The following is a 16,124-nucleotide window of genomic DNA, read 5'->3' on the forward strand; positions in this document are numbered from 1 at the left end:
GTGAAATCCTGTCTTCAATATCCACTATGTTAACAAGGCAATTTTACAGAGCTTGTGTGTGGAACTCTGACTTCCACTGCCACCATCTTGCAATAACAAGGTGATGGTCCTCTCTAGTTAAGTCAGTGAGTGGAATCTTGATTCAAATGACAGTTTTTTCCTCAGAAATAATGGAGGACAAAAGAAGTAACAGAACACTTATTTTCAAGTGCTAAAAGAACTCTCAACACAGAATTCTATATCCAGAAAAAATACCTTTTAGAAATGAAAGTGAAAGACATTCTGAGATAAATAAAAAGAATTTGTAACCATCAGACCTGTTCTAAAAGAATAGCTAAAGAAAATTGGTAAGAAAGAAAGAAAATTGTATTAAAAGCAAACTTGGAATACCAGAATGAAAGAACAATGGAAAGGCTAAATACACGGGCACATACAATAGATTATTCTTTTACTGTTGAGTTTCGAAAAGTGTGATGATTAAAAGCAAAAACTGTAACTGCTAGATAAAGTTCTCAATATATGCAGAAAAATATTTGAGACAACGATATCATAGTGGGGATCACTTTGTGTGGATATAAAGAGGCCTAAATGATGATAAGTTACCAACATTCCACTTCAAGTGGTAAAATGTTAATACCAGCAGACTATAATAAGCTGTATGTATATATATTGTAATCTCTAGAACAACTACAAAGAAACTTTTAGTTTTTACATGTTTATACAGTTGTTTTAGTGTATACTGTTTTTATATGGTCTTCAAAAAATAGTATAAATTAAAGTGTGGTGCTGAAAAATGTTCAAATAACTTATAAAAAGTCAGGAAACAAATGGGAAACAAAGAGTGGGAAGAAACAGAAACCAAATAACCTGATGGTAGGGTTAAATTCTTATATATCAATAATTACATTATATAAAAATGGCAAACACATCAATTGAAAAACAGGGATTGCAGAAATCGATTTTTTAAATGACACAAATTTCTAAAAAAAATCTCCCTTTAAATATAACATATGTAGGTTAAAGGTAAAATGATGAAAACAAATATATGATGCAAACACTAATCAGGAGAATGCTTTAATGGCTGTATTAACATAAAAGTAGACTTCAGAGCAAAGAAAAGTTCCAGAGTGACATTACATAATAATAAAAGGGTCAATCCACCAAGAAGACATAACAGTATTATATGTATATGAACAAAACAAAGGAGTTGCAAAATATGTGAAGCAAAATTGACAGAACTGAAAGGAGAACTCCATTATATTATTATCAGTTGAGGAATTCTCCATCTTTCTCTCAGTACTTTATAGGACCTTAGACAATAAAGGTATAGAAGAAATGAATATCCCATCATCCAATGAAACCTACTGGATATTTATGGAACATATTATCTGACAACAGCAGAATACAAATTCTTTTTAAGCACATTTAGTAAGCTAGACCATATCTTCAATCATAGAATGGATCTCAAAAATTTACACCTCCTCACATTTTTGTCTCTTGGTTGATTCCTATTATTGAATCTGGGTGAAACCTCCTGACTTACTTCTAACAAATAGAATATCACAAAAGAGATGGGGTGTCCTTTCTTAGATTAGGTAATAAAAAACTAATGTTCTCATCACGCTTATATTCTCTGTCTGACTTTTCTCCCTTGCTTGCACTAATGAAGCAAGGTGCCATGTTTTGAGATCCACCTTGAGTAGGCACACATAGAAAGGAACTGAGATTGACCTTTTTCCAAAAGCCAGGAAGAAGGGCTCTGGCTCAATAGTACATGAACTGAATCTTGCCAACAAGGACAGGAGGAAGTGGAGCCTTAAGATGACTGCGTCCCAAGGTAACATCTTGATTCATGCCTGAAAGAGACTCTAATTCAGAGGATCTAATAAGTACTGCCAGGATTCCTGATCTATAGAAATTAGTATTATAAATGTTGATGTTTAAAAAAATCAGAAAGGGAGGGATAAAAGGAACAAGGGAACTCCAAAATATCCAGCAAACACTAAACAAGATGGCATTAGTAAAGCCTTACATATCAATAATTACTCTATATGTAAATGGATTGAATTCTTCAATCAAAAAGACAGTGACTGAATGGATTAAAGTTACTACTATGAACAACTTTATGAAAATACATTGGATAGCCTTGAAGAACTGGATACATTCCTGGAAACATACAACTTACCAAGAGTGAATCCTGAAGAAAGAAAAAATATAAACAGATCAATAACAAGTAAGGTGATTGGAATCAGTAATCAAAAACCTCCCAACAAAGAAAAGACCAGGACCAGATGGTTTTACTAGTAATTTCTACTAAAGAAAAATTAATGCCAATCCTTCTCAAACTTTTCCAAAAAACTGAAGATGAGGGAAAACTCACACTCATTCTATGAGGCCAGTATTGCCCTGATACCAAAGCCAGATGACAACAGTATGAGGAAATAAATGGAATCCCTTATGAACATAGATGCAAAGATTATCAGTAAGGTATTAACAAACTGAATTCAACAGTACATTAAAAAGACATACACTCTGATCAAGAGGGATTTATCTGTGGAATTTAATCATTATTCAGCATACACAAATCAATAAATGTAATACATCACATTAGTAGAATGAAAGGTCAAAATCATAACATCTCAATAGATGCAAGTAGAGCATTTAACAGAATGTAACATTGCTTCATGATAAGAATCCTCAACAAATGGATACATAGAAGGAATATATCTCATTATAATAAAGCCATATATGACAAACTCACACCAAATATCATACCTAACAGTGAAAGGTTGATAGCTTTTCCTCTGAGATAAGAAGAAACATAAGGGTGCCAACTCTTACCACTCCTACTCAATATAGTACTGGAAGTCCTAGCTAGAGCAATTGGGTAAGATAAGAAAAGAAAAGCCATGCAAATCAGAAAGGAAGAAGTAAAACTGACTTTATTTGCAGATTATATAATTTTATACAAGAACATCCTAAAACTCAACCAAAAACTCTTAGAACTCTTAACAAATTCAATAAAGTTGCAGGATATAAAATCAACATACAGGAATCAGTTACGTTTTTTACATACTAACAATCTGAAAAAAAAAGTAATCTCAAAGTATATCAGGATATTAAAATACTTAGGAATAAATGTAACCAAGGAAGTGAAAGATCTGATCTTATCAACCATAAGGCTTGATAAAAAAAGTTGAAGATGACACAAATAAATGGAAAGATAATCCATGTCCATGGATTGGAAGAATTACTTTTGTGAAAATTGTCCACACTACTCAAATCCTTCTGTAGATTCAATACAATCCCTATCAACATTGCAGGTACTTTTCATAGAAATAGAAAAGAACAATCCTAAAATTTTATGGAACCACAAAAGACTCCAAATAGCCAAAGCAACCCTGAGAAAGAACAAAGCTGGAGGCATTGTACTTCCTGATTTCAGACTATACTCCAAGGCTATAATTATCTCAAAAGAATATACTACAAGCATAAAAGTAGACCTGTAGATGAATGAAACAGACTGAGAGCCCAGAAATAAACCCCTGTATAGATAATATTTGGAAAGGGAGCCAAGAATACTCAATGGGGAAAAGATAGTTTTTTCAATAAATGGTTTTAGGAAATCTGATAACCACACGCAGAAAAATGAAATTAGAGCCCTGTCTTATACCACTCATAAAAATTAACTAGAAATGAATTAAAGACTTAAACATAAGACCTGAAACTGTAAACCTCCTAGGAGAAAACATAGGGAAAATCTCCTTGACATTGGTCTTGGCAATGATTGTTTTGGTTATGACACCAAAGCACAAGTAACAAAGACAAAAACAAATAAGTAGGGCTGGAGCTTCTGTACAACAAAAGAAATATTCAACAAAATGAAAAGACAACACATGGAAAAGGAGGAAATATTTGCATATCATATATCTGATAAGTGGTCAATATCCAAAATCTATAAAAAAAAATCATATGGGGCATCTGAGTGGCTCAGTTAGTTGAGCGTCTGGCTTCTGCTCAGGTCAAGGTCTCAAGGCTTGTGAGTTCGAGCCCTGTGTCAGGCTCTGTGCTGACAGCTCAGAGCCTGGAGCCTGCTTCAGATTCTGTGTCCCTCTCTCACTCTGCTCCTTCCTAGCTCATGCTCTGTCTCTCTCTTGCTCTCAATAATAAATAAAATATTTTAATTGTTTTTAAATCATATGACTTGGGGCACCTGGTGGCTCAATTGGTAACCCAGATCATGATCTTGTGGTTTGTGAATTACAGTTCTGAATTGGGCTTGCTGCAATCAGCACAGTGCCCACTTTGGATCCTCTGTCCCTCTCTCTTTGCCTCTCTCTCTCTCTCAAAAATAAACAAACATTAAAAAAACTCATATGACTCAATAACAACAAATCCCCCGATATTTTAAATAATATTTTTATAATATTAAGAAATGGGCAGAGTAACTGAATAGACATTTTTGTAAAGAAGGCATACAAATGGACAATAGCTATATGAAAAGATGCTCAGTGTTGCTAATCATGCAAATCAAAACCACAATGAGATATCACTTCACACCTATTAGAATGGCTATCATCAAAAAGACTGGAGATAACAAGTATTGGCAAGGATGTCGAGAAAAGGGAACCTAAATGCAATATTGATAGAAATGTAAATGTATACAGCCACTATGGAAAACAGTATTGAGATTCCTCAATGTTGAACACCGAATTGCCATATGATCCAGTAATCCTATTTCTGGGTATATATCAAAAGAAAATGTAAACAGGATCTCGAAAGAAATATATACATAGCACAGTGATATATTAGGCAGCTATTAAAAAGAAGGAAGTCCTGCCATTTGTGACATGTATGGGCCTTGAGGGCATTATGCTAAGTGAAATAAGACAGAGGGAGACAAATATTGTATGGTATCTTTTACATGTGAACTCTAAAAAAACTGAACTCATAGAAAGTAGAATGATGGTTACCAGGAGGTGGGGGCTGAGGGAATTAGGGAGTTTTTGGTCAAAGGGCATAAACTTCAGTTAGAAGATGAATAAGTTCTGGGTATCTAATGCATAGCATTGTGATTATAATTAACAGTATTGTATTGTCTACTTGAAAATTGCTAAAAGAGTACATATGAAATGTTCTTACCATAAAAAAGAAGTGGTATCATGTGATATGACAGAGGTGAGCAGCTAATGCTATGGTGGTAATCATATTACATGTATAAGTGTATCAAATCAAGTTGTACTCCTTAAAATGACACAATGTTATATGTCAATTATATCTCTATAAAGCTGAAAAACAGACCTAATAAATAAATGTTAAAACATAAAAAGAGAAAGAAACAGCAGACAGATGAAGGAAAAGAAAGAAGAGGGGGAGAAACACACATGCATATTGCATAGAAATACAAACACATAGACTAGTAACAGTTGTCACCATATATCTGAAAACAGCTCTATGTATAGACTCTCAGCACATGAACTTCATGGACCGTGAACAAGTTACTCTCTAAAGTAAGGCCAAGTCAACTTGATTTTACCCACAGAATGACATGAGCACTTATGGAAAGTCATCTAAGTCTCACATATCAAGTTTTTTGTCCTCTATTGTGTTTTTATTTCAGCTAACTTTTGTAGTTGTTAATGTACAATACTAGAATATTGAGTTTTATCAACTTTTTTTTTTTTTTTAGAATATTGAGTTTTAAAACTACACTAGTAGTGAGAATGTTGAACATGCTAAAAAGTGGCATCAAATTTTTACAGAAAAAAGGTAGAGATTATTGTGGTAAATATAATTATTAATCGAAAATGATAAGAATAAACATCTCAACAGAAAGAATAATTGTGAAGGAGAAAGAATAATTTGAGCAAAACATGAATAGATCTATGCCTAAGGTGTAAGAAAAAAATATGTCTGGGGTGAAGATATTTTCTCTGAATTGTCTGATTAAAAATATCTATGTACATATATATGAACAATATAAAAGAGCTAGGTGTATTGGGGCTTACATTTACCATACAAATACAAACATCATCAAGAAGACAATAAACTTCATATTTAAAAAAAGAAAACATAAAATTATAATTCAAATGAGGAGCTATCTATCTGACTCCAAAGACTGGCACTAACAAGCTATTAGACATGAAGATGCTACTTAATCTCTCTGAGCTTAAAGTTCATCATGCATTAAATGAGGATAATTATACCCAGGTAAGAGTATTTTCAATGATTCACGTGAAGTCCTTGGCTTGTGGGCATATGAGAGTTTTTCAATAAGTAGAAGCTATCATTTGAAAATATCTTCTAATCTCTAATCCTAATAATGAGTTACTAAAATCAGAATAGGCAAGTGGACATTTCACCATACCCGGCACCTAGTAAGGTATGAAGTAATGTTAGTTTTTTTGCCTTGTTTTTACTTATTATATTAATTTGAATAGGAAATGCATAAAATTCAGTTTCATAAGGAAATGAAAGATTAATTATTAAGTATTTGCTTATTCTTACATAATGAATGACTAAATTCTCATTAATTTGCTTTTTAGAATAGTCAGTTTCTACTTCAGAAATGAATTTCCCAGTAGCATATTTGATTAGGAGGGAGGTATTGACTTTTCATTTCTATTAGGATGATTTTGTAAGAGTATACCAAAAACGTGTTTAAATAAGGACAAAAATATATACATAAGTGGAATATAGGCAAACTCCTACTCATGACTCTTAAGGATGAGCAAGGATGACCAGACAAAACAGTGAATGGAAAATAGACTTTTCCATCATCACAATAATTCATGAATGTACCTCAGCTAAGGAAAGCAGGTAATACATAATATTGTTAAAAGTGTACAGAATAAGATACTTTGGGGGGAGTCAAGCATTCTCATGATAGTTAGATGAAGATTTTTGGTTGTAGGCTAAACTGATAGTCTACTGAGTTCTGGAATAAGGGAGGCACATCTATCAAATCTTTAGAATCCCTTGACTTGATTGTTTCATCTTTCATTTTAACATGATATTATTTATATTGGATTACCCAGAATGAAAATGTTTTGGTTATTTCTTTTTACAACTAAATAAATGTTTGCTGAATAAGAAAGTTAAAAAATGTTAATGCTATAAGATATGAAGTTTAGGGTAATTTGTTCCACAGTGATAAAAAACTAATCCACCTACTTTAGCTTTAATACACAGTAGGTATTTGAAAATAGTAATTTTTTAATTAGAAGACAAAATGCTTTCAATATAGGAGAAACCATCTGATTTAACAGATAATACTTCATAAAAAATCCATTTAAAAAACAAACTTCAAAGATTACAAAGCAGATCCAATATGATTCATTTTCAGAAACAAATTTCAAGGTACTCAATACAAGGTGTGTTGCCATTTTTCATCAGGAATTTTGGATGCCACTAAGATAACATTTTTAGCATTTAAAAATTTTGAAATAATATATTACTTATTGGAGTAAGGATAAACCAGAACTAATATATACATAATGTACACTCTTCCCTATTACAGCATATGATTATATTTCAGACTCAGATTTATACCTGTGTGACTCTGGAAGTTAATTTTTGAAATCATATATTGCAGAAGCAAAATCAAACTTGATATTACATATTTATTTAGAGAAGAACCAATATTAATCTAGTGGTTGTACATTCACAAGTTAGTGCTGGGTAGCCATATAAAAAGACAGGTGTTTATGTACACTACATTTTTCAGTGCATCTTATTAATCAAACTAGTCACCTTCAGGAATGGAATTATTAAGAATTGCTCAAAGCCCTTCCTCTATGCAATAATTTATAAAATATCTACAATGACACTTCAAACACCTATTTCATATTTCAGGACTCTTATCTTGGTTTCATTGCTTAAATTCCTCCAGAATAGAGTAAAAATAAACCTTCATATTTCGTTAACAAAATAAGAACTTAATGGTCTGGTAATTTGCCTTGATCCCTCAACTCATGATTTTATTATCTATTACTAAATGATCATTTATTACCAAATATTCAGCCAATGGCATGGCATAGAAAATTTATATTAATAGTAAATGTGAGTTTTGGGCTGGTGGTAAGATGGCAGAGTAGGAGGACCCTAAGTTTACCTCATCCTATGATAGGAGTAGATAACACTCACATAAGTGTAAATAACCTAGACAATGGCCAAAGACTGGAAGAACAAACTCCACAACTAAATGCAGAGAAGAAGCCTCACTGAAGAGGGTAGGAAGAGCAGAGTCTTGATGGGAGCTAAATGGACCGTGAGCCTATCCATGGCGCGGAGGAACCTGAGGGCATGGAGAAGGGAGAGAAACAGACTATCACACCAGGGAGCCCACATGGGAAAAACAAACCCCCATAATTTTGGCTTTGAAAACCAGAGGGGCCAAATTAGAAGAGTTCTTACAGCCAGTGGGACTTAAAACCTGGAATTTAAAAATTCAGCAGGCTCAGCTCTGGGAGAGCCAGAAGGTCAAGAGGAAGCTGAGTCCCTGCCCTTAAAGAGACAGCACAAAAAACAGCTTGTGGAGATATAGCATAGAAGCAATAGTTTGAAGAGTGCCTGGAACATATGGGAGGGGAAATAATTTATATCTCAGAGCAAGTGCTGGAGGGGCCAACATCATCGGTAGACTCTTCCAGGAACAAAGGAGCTGGCAGGTGCAATTTCCCTTCCCCGGTCCCAGCATAAACAGGGCCTCCAACCAGAACCAACACAACACTGACACTCATTACCTAATTAATGACACTGTGGCCCCATACCCCTCACACATTGGCAGATCCACCCCTTCCAGCCAAGCCTGCTTTAGTCTAAATGCTGCATGTCCCCTCCCCCAGAGAATTTCCTCAAACCTTACTAACACTGGGCCTCCCCCAAAAAGTTGAAGATCCACCTCTTGGCTAGAGGCCAGCCAGGGCAGTGCTGCAGGCCTGGCAGTGTGCAGGTAGCCCCAATGGGGGCCAGTACTACACTGAGTGACTCTGCCTCTGGGGAGAGGGGAAAGATAACACACAAATGTCAGACTGTGGCCCTAGCAGCAGGCTGGGGGCAGACTGCTGGTCTGACTGCAGGCCACACCCATCAGTGAAAGCTTCTCAGGGGGCAATAAAGGGAAAGCATCTGAAGTTGGGTACTACTGTGTCTATAGCAAGCTACTGGTCTGACTACACTTAAGCCCAAGGTGGCCACAGACTGACCCACTAACACCACAGGGACCAAACATTGCCCACAACAGGCAAAGAGAGACATTGCAGACAATTGGACTGAAGGGAAAAGTCATCAGAACACAACAGCAGGGCACACACAGCACACATAGGAGGCACTCCTTGAAGGAGCAAGTCCTAGGGAACAGGGTCACTACGCTGCAGAGCACTATAGGACCACTTCTTTGTAAGACCACTACTTAAAATTTTTTTTTAAAGTTTATTTAGAGAGAGAGAGTACTAGTCGGGAAGGGGCAGATATATAGAGAGAATTCCAAGCAGGCTCCATACTGTCAGTGCAGAGCCTGATGTGGGGCTTGAACTCTCAGACTGTGAGATCATGACCTGAACCAAAATCCAAAGTCAGACACTTAACTGACTGAGGCACCCAGGTGTCCCCATAAGGCCACTATAAAGAGCAGAAGACATATCTGCTTTCCTAACATACAGAAATACAGAGTTAGACAAAATGAGGAGACAGAGGAATATGTCACAAATGAAAGACCAGGACAAAATCACAACAGAAGACCTAAATGAAATGGAGATAAGTAAGATGTCTAAAGGAGAATTTAAAGTAATGATCATAATTATACTCACTGGGCTTAATAAAAGAGTATAGGACCTCAGTGAGACCCTTAACAAAGAGGTAAAAAAGAACCGGAGAAGAACAGATTAAGTGAAATTTAAAATACACCTGATGGAATGAAAAGTAGACTAGAAAGGGAAGAATGAGTCAGTGATCTGGAGGACAGGGTAATGGAAAGTAATCAACCTAGCAGGTGAGAGAACAAACATTATGCAAAATGAGAATAGACTTAGGGAACTCAGTGACACCATCAAGTGTAATAACGTTTACAATATAGGGATTCCAGAAGAAAGAGAGAAAAGGGGGCAGAAAATTTATTTGAAGAAATAATAGCTGAAAACATCCTAAATTTGAGAAGGAAAATAGAAATGCGGATCCAGGAGGCATAGAGATAACCCAACAAAATCAACCCAAGGGAGTGCACATTAAGACACACACATTTTAATTACATAGTAATTAAAATGCAAAAGAGTAGTGATAAAGACAGAATTTTTAAAGCACCAAGAGAAAAGAAAACAGTTATATACAAGGAGAACCCCATAAGGCTATCAGCAGATTTTTCAGCAGAAAGTTTACAGGCCAGAAGGAATGATATATTGAAAGTGCTGAAAGGAAAAAAATATGCAGTCAAGAATATTCTATCCAGCAAGGCTGTCATTCAGAACACAAGAAGAGATAAAGAGTTTCCCAGATAAAAGTTAAAGGAGTTTGTGGCCATTCAACTAGCCCTACAAGAAATATTAAAGGGGATTCATTGAGTGGAAAGGAAAGAACACAAGTAAGACTAAGAAAAGTAAGAAGCACAAAAGCAGTAAAAAGTATATCTGTGAAAATCAGTCAAGGGATTCACAAAATAAAAGGATGTATTATACCATATATCTAAAATGTGGGGAGGACAGGAGTAAAGAATGAGTTCAAACTTAAGCGAACATAGCTTAATACAGACTGCTAAATGCAGAAGATATTATATACAAATCTAATGGTAACCGCAAATCAAAAACCAGTAACAGATATGCAAAAAATAGAGATAAAAGAATCCAAGTATGTCACTAAATAGAGCCAACTTATTGTGAGAGAAGAAAATAAGGAAACAGAGAAGTCACAAAACAAGTAACAAACTGGCAATATATACATATCTATCAATAATTATTTTGAATGTAAATGGACTAAAAACTGCACTGCAGAGCACTATAGGACCACTTCTTTTAAGACCACAAAGATAGGCAAAACCTATCTATACGCTACCTAAAAAATTCATTTCAGACTTAAAAACACATGTAGATTGAAAGTGAGTGGATGAAGAAACATTTATCATGAAGTGGATGTCAAAAGAAAGCCAGGGTAGTAATACTTATATCAGACAAAATAGAGTTTAAAACAAAGACTGTTAAAAGAGACAAGGAACAGTATATAATCATAAAGGGAACAACCCAACAAGAAGATTTAACAATTGGAAGTATTTATGCACCCAACATGAAAGCACTCAAATACATAAAGCAGTTAATAACAAACATAAAGGAACTAATTGATAGTAATACAATAGTAGCAGGGAACTTTAACGCCCCAATTACATCAATGGATGGGTCATCCATATAGAAAGTCACAAAGGAACAGTGGCTTTGAATGACACATTCGACCAGATGGATTTAACAGATATAATTAATAATTAATCCTGAATCCAGCTGAGCTGCCTAGACTCTTGGCTCAGCCTTGCCAACAACAGACATGGACATGCCATCCCAAATCCAAAACAGGTGAAAAAATGTATTTTCTGAAAAGGTACTATGGAATTGGGGTAATGTTGCTCCTGCAGAGTTGCCTGTAAACTGAACGAGAATTAGCTCAAGTGAAAATAAATGTTTTGCTTAATGGATAGGATAGGGAGCTACCCATTGCAATCTACCTGCCAGTGACAAGCAGGGTCAATAATAATTTTAGGAACAATAGGACACCTTGGGCAAGAGCTAATTTGTAGCTAACTTCACACTGATGAGTTTCTTAAAGGCATTCTTATGCGGCATTAGCCTGGATCCATATATAGGCAATTACTTATTTGTTTTCAGGGTGTTTGATGTGTCAGGGATGCTATAGGTTTTGTATGCACATCAACAACATTGTTCAATGTCAATGTATGCTAGAGATTTTGTGAATGTCCACCAAATTAGTTTTTCTTTTTTAAAAATATTTATTTATTTATTTTGAGGTGGGGGGCAGCAAAAGAGAGCCTACTCAGGCAGGCTCCATGCTCACCACAGAGTCTGATGTGGAGCTCAATCTCATGAAACGTGAGATCATTACCTGAGCAGAAATCAAGAGTCAGATGCTTAACTGACTGGGCCATCCAGGTGCCCCTAGTTTTTCAATTCTATTAGAAATATCAGAAGATTGACTGTACAGGAATTTGACCAGTTCAATGCTAGTCACATTTCTCCACCCACTAGAATGCCAGATAAGTCAGCTAAAAATTAGAATGCCAGGTAAGTCAGCACAGACAAGTAATAGAGGTCTATAAGGATTAGGCCTGACGTTAACTATAGAGTCCAGGTAAATTCCATGAGTACTGTCTTTAGTTCTGCCCCCTTGATTAGGTTCCTTCACTCTCCTCTAAGAGTATATGCCAAGAGGCTGGGTGTAGTATATCTGCCACCTTAGCTGTTTGGAAGTGAGGGTGGTGGAGCCATCCATAAGTTATGTAGCAGTCAGAGAAGAATGCCTCATAAGAGGTAAGGTTCCAGGATCATGAGATGATGAGATGAGAGATGAACTTTATCTGTCAATACAATGGCACTCTCATTTCCCATCTAACTTTATGGTTTTTCAAGTAGGACACAATCCTATTCCACTTAGATATTTTGGTTTGCAGAAGGACTTGGTGAAATTTATGAACCATTATGGTTCAACTAAAGTCAAATAAGCACCTAGCAATAGAAGTTCAAACTGAATATACATACACTATGGCAGAATTAGGGAAGCTATAATTTATACCTTCTCAAAGACCTGCTAAAAATGATGCCACCACATCATCAAAGAATAACACATGGACAGTCATATCATGATCTGGTCATTCGGAGCCCAAAGGATTGGAGACAGTAATTAGCCACTTATTGTACGAAGAATTCTAAAGATGTCCCTCCAAAATTCCTGTGCTCTATTCAGTTAGACAGTAATCTAGGTATTCCCGCGAAGGGACTTTGCAGATGTAATTAATATTGCTAATCAGTGTATATATTAAGATAGAGAAATTATCCTGGGCACATTTTGTAATTCTAAGGTAACCAGTAAAAGAAAAAATTGAAAACTACATAGTTGTCATGCCAATAAAGGAAGAAAATGGAATAACAAAGAATGATAAATTCAAAAAATGGCAAGAAAGGTGCGAAAAACGTATAAAAGGGGCAAGGCAAGTGGAAAGTCAGTCAATAGGAAGATGATATATTACAATCCAACTATATTAATGATTTTTAATATAATTGGAAATAAATATAAATTGAATTATGTACTTATTCTTTAAAATTAATTGAAATATTTTAAGACCTAGGACATGATAATTTTGTTAATGTTTCATGAGTGGTTGAGAAGAATATGTGTTCTCTACAGTTGATTTAGAATTGTATGAACGTTTAATGGGTCAAATTTATCTGAGTCATTTAACTCTATTAACAATTTTTTTAAAGTTTGTCTGAATTTTGACCTATCCATAATTATAAAGTGTGTTTAAATTTCCACCTCTGATTATGCTTTTGCCAATTTTCCCCTATATTCCTATAATTTTGTTGATATATTTTTAGGATATTTAGTTGTATAAATACAAGTTTAGAATCAAATTGAAAAATTTTTTATTATTTTGGCATCTTCCCTCACCTTGCATCATGTAATATTAATATTGTCTCAAAATTTGATTCTGGGTTATTAGAAATATACTTTGTTACTGTTTCATTTGGTCAATTTTTCTTACATTTATTTATTTATTTTTTAAATGTTTTACCATGTGTTTAGATTTGTATATTTTAAGACTTTAATGCATTTTTGGGGGGAGGGACAGAAAATGATCAGTGAGGACTTTATGGTAATAATGCTGTATTTGGTTTTCTCCTCGTAATCAAGTTTATGGTACACTACACGAGTGGTGCTTACCAGGATCTAAACTCCCCCTGTGAGATTAATAAGGTGAATCATGGTCTTTCTGTTAATAAAACATGCTCTGATTGACAGAAGGGGGTTGTATTCTGATTGATTCTTAATGCTGGTGATGGAAGCCAGGGAATTATAATGTAGACATGCGTCCCAAAACCAATATGACTACATATAAATGTTGTGATGGACACTTGATTAACTGGCAGGACCCGTTTATTTGGGATGTTCTGGTCTTGCTGTCCAGTGTGTACTGAAAATCTGTTCTGGTGCTGCAGGGCAGACACACAGAGGGCACAGGATGCATTATTTCATTCATGCATATTCTGATTATTTCATTCCAGATTTCTGTATGGAAATGTGGGTCTTTTCAATTGACTCAAGGGTATGCATGAGCACTCTCTCTGAGCCATTTCTCCTGTTGACTCCTGTGATGCCATATTTTTTCTGATCTTTCTCCTGCATCTCGGTCTTCTCCTTTGGGTCTCCTGTATAGGTTCAGTCTTCTTTCAGTTGCTAGAAGTTGTTTCATCATTAGTCACCGCAGGTTGGTTGAGAGTTGATGGTGGGTCTGGAGGTGGCTTAGGACCTATGGTTGGTCCTTCCAGGGAGGCATCTCCAGTGCAGAAGCCCTAGGAATGGCTGTCAAGTGACTTGCATTCTTTCCTTAGGGCTTAGCTCTAGCTCCTCTCAAGTTATCATGGGGCAGTCACTTTGTAGTCCTCATTTACTCCAGGTGGCAGAGCAGTTTCTGACCATGCCACCCTCTGAATATTATAACACCGGTGTGATGGATGGTATGTTGTTTTAAGAGCTCTGTTCCTGGACTGAAGCACTTGCTTTCCTGGACTTGCCCTTAGCTGAACTGAATCTCCTCATTCACACTCTTGTGAGCTCTGGGACAGCTCACATCCAATGATGGGTAATTGTGGATTATGAAGGTCCAGCCTCCTTGCTTCAACTCAGGACAGCAACGCAGGGCCATCCCATATCTCCCTGTGGGACCAGACAAAGCCTTTGCTTCAACTGTATCACATTTCTTCTTCTACTCAGTTCTGCATAGCTTATGCCCCCTTTCCTAACATGTGTCAATACTGAGAACAGTTCCCAGTAAAGCTCCTGCAACACACAACTCCATCTCAGAGTCTGCTTTCCTGGGAAACTAGCCTATGAGTTTTTCACACCCAGTTAGTATGAGCAGAAGGTAGCTGCACTGGGGGACCTTCCCCAGTCCCCTGTTTTAAATTGCTATATATAAATTTATATACATAAACAAAATTTACATTTTCCTTACAAGCACTTTACTATCTGGCTATCACTTCTTCCTTTTTTTTTTTTTTAAAAAAAACAAACTTAAATCCAAGCTAGTTAACATAGAGTGTAATAATAATTTCAGGAATAGAATTTAGTGATCCATCACTTACATGTAACAACCAGTGCTCATGCCCCTTACCCCTTTAGTTCTTCCCAACACCCACCCAACACCCTGCCATCAACCCTCAGTTTGTACTCTGTATTTAACATTTCTTATGGTTTGTCCCCCATCTCTGTTTTTATATTAGTTTTGCTTCCCTTCCCTCATGTTCATCTGTTTTGTATCTTAAAGTCCACATATGAGTGAAATCATATGATTTCTGACTGACTTATTTCACTTAGCATGATACACTCTAGTTCCATTCACATTGTTGCAAATGGCAAGATTTCATTCTTTTTGATTGTCAAGTAGTAGTCCATTGTATATATAAGCCACATCTTCTTTATCCATTCATCAGTCGATGGACATTTGAGATTTTTCTATACTCTGGCTATTGTCAATAGAGCTGCTATAAACATTGGGGTGCATGTGCCCCTTCGAAACAGTACTCCTGTATCCTTTGAATAAATACCTAGTAGTGCAATTTCTGGGTCATAGGGTAGTTCTATTTTTAAGTTTTTGAGGAACCTCCATACTGTTTTCGAGTGGCTGCACCAGTTTGCATTCCCACCAGCAGTGCTAAAGAGATCCTCTTTCTCCACATCCTTGCCAACATCTGTTGTTTCCTAAGTGGTTTATTTTAGCCATTCTGACAGATGTGAGGTGGTATCTCATTGTGGTTTTGATTTGTATTTCCCTGATGATCAGTGATGCTGAGCGTCTTTTCATGTGTCTGTTTGCCATCTGGATGTCTTCTTTGGAGAAGTGTATATTCATGCCT

The sequence above is a fragment of the Lynx rufus genome, unplaced genomic scaffold (assembly GCF_022079265.1).
Source record: "Lynx rufus isolate CCGP_SWC_20201006 ecotype Redwood Valley unplaced genomic scaffold, mLynRuf1.p SCAF_3, whole genome shotgun sequence".
Classification (NCBI taxonomy): domain Eukaryota; kingdom Metazoa; phylum Chordata; class Mammalia; order Carnivora; family Felidae; genus Lynx; species Lynx rufus.